Source organism: Amphiura filiformis, chromosome 11 (genome assembly GCF_039555335.1).
Source record: "Amphiura filiformis chromosome 11, Afil_fr2py, whole genome shotgun sequence".
Taxonomy (NCBI): Eukaryota; Metazoa; Echinodermata; class Ophiuroidea; order Amphilepidida; family Amphiuridae; genus Amphiura; species Amphiura filiformis.
In genome coordinates, this window is record NC_092638.1 from 41,628,799 (window position 1) to 41,637,647 (window position 8,849).

Consider the following 8,849-nt stretch of genomic DNA (forward strand, 5'->3'; position numbering starts at 1 on the left):
GATAAATGACGACATAATTGACGACATAATTGCGAGTTGTCACGATAATTGACATGATAATTTCGAGTTGTCAAGTTGTCACGATAAATGACGACATAATTGACGACATAATTGCGAGTTGTCATGATAAATGATGACATAATTGACGACATAATTGCGAGTTGTCACGATAATTGACATGATAATTTCGAGTTGTTAAGTTGTCACGATAAATGACGACATAATTGACGACATAATTGCGAGTTGTCACGATAAATGATGACATAATTGACGACATAATTGCGAGTTGTCACGATAATTGACATGATAATTTCGAGTTGTCAAGTTGTCACGATAAATGACGACATAATTGACGACATAATTGCGAGTTGTCATGATAAATGATGACATAATTGACGACATAATTGCGAGTTGTCACGATAATTGACATGATAATTTCGAGTTGTCAAGTTGTCACGATAAATGACGACATAATTGACGACATAATTGCGAGTTGTCACGATAAATGATGACATAATTGACGACATAATTGCGAGTTGTCACGATAATTGACATGATAATTTCGAGTTGTCGAGTTGTCACGATACTTGATGATATAATTGCGAGTTGTATGACGAGTTGTCATGATAATTGACGACATAAAGTCATGATAATTTTGTGTTGTCACGATAATTGACATGATAATTTCGAGTTGTCGAGTTGTCACGATACTTGACGATATAATTGCGAGTTGTATGACGAGTTGTCATGATAATTGACGACATAAAGTCATGATAATTTCGTGTTGTCACGATAATTGACATGATAATTTCGAGTTGTCGAGTTGTCACGATACTTGACGATATAATTGCGAGTTGTATGACGAGTTGTCATGATAATTGACGACATAAAGTCATGATAATTTCGTGTTGTCACGATAATTGACATGATAATTTCGAGTTGTCGAGTTGTCACGATACTTGACGATATAATTGCGAGTTGTATGACGAGTTGTCATGATAATTGACGACATAAAGTCATGATAATTTCGTGTTGTCACGATAATTGACATGATAATTTCGAGTTGTCGAGTTGTCACGATACTTGACGATATAATTGCGAGTTGTATGACGTGTTGTCATGATAATTGTCATGATAATTGCGAGTTGTATGACGTGTTGTCATGATACTTGACGACATAAAGTCATGATAATTGACGACATACGCATGATTTATACTACATCGCGAGCGATTTGTTTGACCAATGAGGTGGCGCGTTCTTCCCAACGCAAAAACCCGCTCTATCCCATTGCACGACAGATTTCACCTCTGACCTCGATCAGCTGTGTTTGCGACAGTCATGACAGTAGTGTCCAGTTGCGAAAATCGAATTATTTGCCTCATTTTAACGGCGTGCTTGGATTAGTTTGCAATAGTAATATATAAGTATTCAATTCACTTAATATTTAGAGAAGCAAATGACATGATGGATTGAGGACAATTATGTCCACGGACATCGAATACACCACGAAAACATGACGAGATTTGTCCCATTCACCCGTGCATCACACATGACTGTGCATTGATCATTGCAATACCGTGCAGTGTTTTCCGTGTGTACACCGTCCTCCAGGCTGAGTTGGGTGTGTTGTCTGTACGTACACGACTCTGCAAGGTGAGTTTCTTTTTATAACCATTATTTTTTTTATGCAAAAGTAAAACTAAACGACACAACATTAATTTTAACTGGCAGTGAGGATTTGTTATTCTGTCGATCGGACATCCGGGCATGAACCGGCTGACAATTTATTTTAGCACTGGACTGAAACAACATTCATACGTACTCGCTATAAACAGCATGCGTGATTGGTCGATAGGCGGGCATAAACAACGTTTATGCCCGGCGTTCCGGTCATAAACAAGCCGCGCGAGTTGCGCGCGAGAACTGATGGACGCTCGCGAGTAGGATATTACGCGTCTATGTTCGCGAGCTATTTACGCAAAGCGCGAGTGATGTACGCGATGTTCGCGCGCGTCCAAGCACGATGGACTAAGCAAGAAAACGTTTTCTTACAATTAGCGTTGGAGAAACTGTTAAAAAATGATAAGGAACTGGTAGTTTTTAGTTTAAAATGATGGTATTTTTAGTTTTGGAGGGAAATAACAGCAAGCAGAATGTTGCGTATGTATGAACGGGCTAAAGCCCTCGGGCTAAAGCCCTCGGGCATAAACAATCGTTTAGTCATGAAAATATATGAATGAACCCCTAATTCGCATTCACTGAACTCGGAGACAGCGTCGGAGTGTATCACAAGCTATCACACTATTGTGCCAGGTTCGACTCTCGATCTGCAAATACAAATATGCGATAAGTTGTTTTCACTCCAATGCATGTGATAAATGGATGTGACGTGGCCCCGACCGAGAGAATAGTATAGGAAAACATGATTTGTGACATGATCTGGTCCATGTGGACCAAAGGCGGTAAATTTGAAACTGAGATAGGTAAAAATATGGAGTAAAAAATAAGAAAATACATAAGAAAAAAAAAAAAAAAAACTTTAGAACCAAGCATGCTAGACCTTTGTTTATTTCAGTAATGATAGCCTATTGTATGTATAATGTAATGATTACAGTAACTTAATTTTCAAAAATGCCTCCTTTGGCCCCGATGGACCAGATTGTGTCACATTTTCACTTCATCTTCAGTCTCAATCCCAACCCACAGCAAGTGAGCATTAAACATAAAGTTTTGATTTTTGCTGAGTAGGCCTATGTACTATGTTTACAAAGTACATGTACATTGAAATCGTGTAAAAACAGAATTTTGAAAAATATTCAGGGCTTTCTCCTTAGCAAATGTTACAATATATGGCTTTAATTACAATGTCATATTGTTTTGTCTTTCCAGAAACTGGCACAGGATCTAGCAGGAAAAGGTCCATTCTGCAAGGCATATCTTCCAAAAATCTAGACTAACATGCGCTGAAGCAAAGCACCTGCAACCGAACAGCACGGCTTTCCTTAGTGAGGAGGATGTAAGTAATTTCATTTACAAAGTTGTAGCCAAATGGGTGCAGCACACCACACAAAATGCCAATACCTTATTCAGCCTGATCATGACCGAAAATAGTGTAAAATAACAAATTTTTGCGTGCTACGTCCCAATAAAGCCTTTTTAGAAGCTCAAAGACTTTAGACTTGTACCCGAGTCCAGCTCGTCGATCCGAGTCCGAGCCGAGCCGAGTCCGAGCAAAGTCCGAGTCAAACAAAAATATGACCCTAGTCCGGACTCGGTCAGAGTCCATGCCTGGGGTGTTGGGGCACTGAACTTTATATCTAACATGTATGTTTCTATCAGTGAAGTAGGGGCCTAAAAAGTGGGGGTTGGGGCAGTGTTCTTAGTCGGTTAATTAACCTCAATCTTACCGGTTAATTAACCACAGCATCATATTTAACCGGTGGTAAAATAGGTTAATTATGAATCTTGAATTATTCTGACGTTTTTTAAGTTTTAACACTTTAATATCACTTCAGTGTTCACTGGAAATATTAAAATAGTATTCTTCTTCTTGCTCTCTAGTCTAGAGTGTCATGCACCACATCATAGACCATATGTGCAGACTATATCATGGTCTATATGTAAAAATCTGTGGAGGGGGGTTCTTTGAAAAAATTTGTACGGGGATGTGCCCCGCAGACTTTTGGATGCTGACTTCCTCTATACATGTACCTACTTCTAATCAGAATTTGTTTTACAATGTATATCATACGAAAGCTAACACTTTTACTCCCTATACACTTTTCCCCATTACAGTAGGTCAACAGATTTATAATGCAATTCAATGTTATACATTGTAGCAGGTGAATGTGGTAATTACTGGTAATATGTTGAAAACTACCTATCCTTGAAGTCAAAACCTCATGTGTTCCTTATAATATTTTTCAATTTTTATGCCATTTTAAATGAAGAGCACACTATATTGTCCATACATGTATATAGGCCTACTAGCCTCATTTTAATGAGTAATTGCCAATTCTCTTTAAATTTCAAATCTTGTGCAAAAAGTTACTATTTTTGTCTGTTTTGTCATCATACGGTTGTAAATTCAATGATATGACATTGCTAAAGAGTGCCTACAAATTGATATGACCAAAAATGTGCAAATGTTGGCGCTTTTCCCCAAAATTGCTGAAAAGGTACCCCAAAACCGTGGCACATCCCTGTATATACCTTCAACCAGGCAGAATGCCCACCACCTGTTGTACAAGTACCCAAAAATCCACAGCAGAGTGAGCAGATTATACCATTTTTGCCCAGGATTGCTTCAATCAATAACTAAAAAGACAAAGTTGATAAAATTCTAATTGTATAGTCACAGACTTGCGGTATCATTGTGCATCTGTGTCAATGAGTGTAAAATTTTTTAAACAGGTTGAATTGACATTATAAGTTTATATATGAAAATAATTTTTTAATTTTAAAATTTTAAAATGGAATGTTTTAAAGCTAAAGGTGGACAAGAAAACTTCATCTGCTCATGTTAAATGCTTGCGCAGTGTTCTTCAGTATGATGGCATATTGAATTCCGAGCTCGGATTTATATATCTTCCAGCCATAATTAACCAATCTTACCGGTTAATTAACGTTAATTAACCGCCGTTTATAATTAACCGGTTAATTAAGAACACTGGGTTGGGGTCATTTACATTTTAAATGATGGGGGTCGACGTCACAGGTATTAAAAGTTCTCTAGAAACTACATGTATCAGAGAGCAGTAAATGTGGAGATGTTGGCATGTGTGTGTCACATTAGTGACATGTAACTCACAGATGTACACAGGCCACAGGGAATAGGAAGGGGCACCAGGCTGTGTGCAGCATTTAAATGTACATGGAGAGCAATGTATTCAATGGGGGTGAGATAAATTATAGAAAAATATTATAATGATAACAATATAAATAATAAAATAATAAAATAAATGATAATAATAATCATAATAATAGAAATTCACCCTTCAGAAATATCAAGAAGAAAATTAATGTGTTGAAATGTTTTCCCAGTTTGCCATTTTGATACCAGTATGCAAACAGCTTTACTTTTTACCACATTCATTAAAGCAGGCCTGGAATAACTACACATGTATACAAATCAGTTAGGGGGGGTCCATATCCCCCACTTTTAGTCTGACTTCAGTCAGGCAGTGGGGGGATTATGCTGTTACCAAACAAAAGTTCAAGTATGTGGTATGCTTTGTACCTGTGATATTAATTTCAAATATCTTTTTAAACTGAACAAATGTGCAGTGAATAGTGAACACATACAAACTACACATACATGTATTCTCTCGGTCAGGGTTGTTCCATTTAGTGCACTTACCCATTTCTCACATCTGGCAAAGGGGACACCCTTACGACATCCCTACTGGATTGTACAGGGCCTTTGATTTCCAGTCAATTTTCTCCGCATAGAACACATCAATGTGCATTAATTTTCCTTTTGTAATTTATTGGGAGCGTATTCCCCGATAATAAATCAAACTTTTAAATTATTTCACAAAGAGGTATATTTATCATATGACATGTTTTGTGATTTCCCCATTGAGTACAACGATAAGTGTCCCCTGTGTCTGAGGGCGCAAGATGGAACAGCCAAATCTATCGCGAGCGACCAACAGTATGTAAAATACCTATGTAATAACCATACCCATACATGTACATGCATGTAAGGAGCACAAAGTTACTATACACTAGGATGAGCTGCCATGCATACTGCATGGTCCAGTGTGCACTTTTTTCTCTTTTTCACTGAGTTTCATGAATTAGAAAGTTCCATGAAAGAAGTTTTAGATATTTTTATACAGTATTTATTAAAAAAATTATGCATAATTATTATCAATGCTAACAAGTATGACTATGCTAATTCACAGATATTAACTTAATTAATATGGTGGATATGTAGGATACATGACAGATGACTTATTTGACAGCCCCCAATTTTAGGAAAAAGGGCAAATAAAGTGAAGTCAACAAATTTTAAATCAAATTTTAGATCTATTTTGACATTTTTAGGTATAATCAGTTCACATTTAACATGGATTTAATTGCATGGACTCGGACCGGACTCGGCTTCGAGTCTTTTTATGTCCGAGTCCGAGCCGAGTCCGAGTCCGACAAAAAGTGGACTCGAGTCCGGACTCGAACGATACATCCCTGAAAGACATACAATCTCTATGTATTGTATGATGCAACTGTAAGTTTTTTCGTGTGCCCCCGAAGTTTTATTTTGCCCTCCTTACTAAGAAAGATGGATACGCCCATGAAACTATGCACGACAAGTAGACTTAGTAAATTACAGATTAGTGCTTTAAATGTGTCCCCGCTCTCACAGTTCGTAAACATTTTTTGTTTAAATTTCAAAATGATTGCAAGTGACTACTTTATGACCTTTGACCTCACACCTATTGAAATAGCAAATCATGACTCTGCTACAATAATTTATCATTTTGGAAGAAAAATCTAAAAATTTAAAAAGATTGTACATTAAGGCTTTAAGGCAAACAAACAGCCTAGATACCATAATCCTGATAATAATGTGTAATAATTAATCATTGGCTATTATTTTATTTTATTTCAATTTCCAGGTGCAGCAGTACTACTGAGGATACTGGTTTTATGGCGCAATTCTTGAAAGACAAAGAGGATCATGGTTTGGAAGTCAACAGCTGGCATCTGTTATCTGGCGCATCACTCGCTAGCCCTACAATATCCGAGAACCGCTAAAACCCACTAACCGCTCCACCCGAAAGGGGGATTAGCAGTCTGGGTTTAGCAGTTCTCTGGATATAGCCAGGTTTTCCGATATAGCATGGTTTTGGACCACCACAGTCAAAAGGCCCTATACTAGTAGGGCTATCACTCGCATGCATTGAAAACTTTCCTAAACTAACACATGCATGGTGTACTAGTAAATGTTTGCTCCAATTATCAAAACAATAAGGACCTCAACAAGTGACACTGACATGTGATGTAATCGTAATGCATAGTTCCTTACAGGCTGTAAAAAGTAGCATGGAATTATTGGACATGTTCTAGGCACTTTTCTTTGGTTTGCCTCAAATTCAGCAGTGATATCAATGTCTTTTCATGGCTGCGCCACACGAACCACCTTTTTTGCTACACAATTAACTATACGCACACAATTCAATACTGCGCAACAAAATATGCACCTACGTCACTACTGAACTTGAGGGGAACCAATGTATAGCCAAGGTTCCCTAGTCCAAAAATACGGATCGCTAGTCCGAAAAAATAGGAAATGGTTCACAAGTCCAAAAATAAATAAGGTTTACAAGACCTTAGCAATGGAAAATCTGCAGCCATTAGGACTAGCGACCCTTTTTTATCTTGGACTATAGTGACATTTATGACTAGCGCATGTTAGGATTAGCGGATGCAGGATGTAGAATAATTGTAGACCAAATTGTTCAGTAGCTGATCCATAGTGTCAGGGGCACAACAAGGGGGTGTACCTCAGGCCCGTAGCCAGCATTGTCAGTCCGGGGGCAAACGTCAGTATCGTCCCTATCTATTTTTCCCTCCCTTCCTCTCCCTCTCCTTCTTTCTTTCTTTTCTCCCAGGCTTCTTCTCGTCCCCATTTTTTTTTTCTCCATCCCTCCCGCTGGCTACGCTACTGGTTTACCTTCATCCCTGTAAGTATGATGAGTATCCACTAAGCAAGGGTTTAGAACCAAAAGGCCCTAACTGCAATAGCTGTCCCATAGACATCTTGATAATTTATGCATTATGTAGTGTACACATCTCATGAAGATTTTTAAAAATGTCACCTGGCAGCTATTGCAGATAAGGCCTGTTAATGTCTGTTATTTATTAGATAAATAAATAAAAGGTCCTATATACATGTAAACCCTTGACATGAAATTAAAATAAAAGGTCCTACATGTAAACAGGGTTCGCAGGTTTTTGCCACAGGTGGAAAAAACCACGGTTTTAACTGCGTTAAGAGGAACTATCTGTTATTTTGAGAATATAATTGCCACGGTCAAAAATAGATTTTCTTTATACTTTCATATTTGATGGACCTTGACCTCAAACTAACACACATGGGATAAATTTCGGAAAAATATCCCCGTTGCCATGGTAACAGGCAAATTTCAATTTTAGGCCTATTTTCACAATTTTTGCATTTTTCAGCAGTCAAATTGTCAAGTTTTGAAGCCAGTGTTACTAATATACACAATATAAATATGATTTTTTCTTTATAAGGTATGAATAGGTCAAACCTTAGATGCCGCAATGAAAGTATAAAAATAATCACCAGATGTCAGGGTGGGTTATACCATCTATTTGAAATAGGGGTGTTTTTCAATTTTTTCAAAGTATGAAAATATACCAACTTTGTATAGCTCATAAACCATATGGTAGTGTTCCGATTTCAACATCGACCACAGCATGTTGAGATGATACATTGGTCTTATGAAAAAGTTACATTTGAGCTTGGGGAAAACACATCTGTATATACAGTGTTGCCAGACATTTTCCTATTTTTCGAAATTCAACACAAATCTCACCTTAAGTTATATGATGTGAAAATGAAACATCATCCTTTCAAGGAACATTTATTAGCAAGAGAGTTTTTATTCATATCAAATTTGATCAGTTATAATGGTCAGTGTTGTTCTAAACCACATGGGTGTTGCCATAATTGGGGTTTAATTGTGATTTGTGGATATTTTCAACTTTTTACAAGTCATAAAAATACCAAAATGCATTTCTATAATAAAGAAAGAAACATCGACCTCGTCATGTTGAGATGATACATTGGCCTTATGAAAAGTTATTTTGATCG

The 8,849-nt window shown here is 37.3% G+C and overlaps 1 long non-coding RNA gene across 1 annotated transcript; it reads left to right on the plus strand.

The window, feature by feature from the left end:
- Window positions 1-1,402: 1,402 nt before the first annotated feature.
- On the plus strand, window positions 1,403-7,169 carry LOC140164858 (uncharacterized). Its single transcript, XR_011860593.1, has 3 exons — window positions 1,403-1,654; window positions 2,891-3,017; window positions 6,625-7,169. It is a non-coding gene; the product is annotated as an uncharacterized lncRNA (long non-coding RNA).
- Window positions 7,170-8,849: the final 1,680 nt, after the last annotated feature.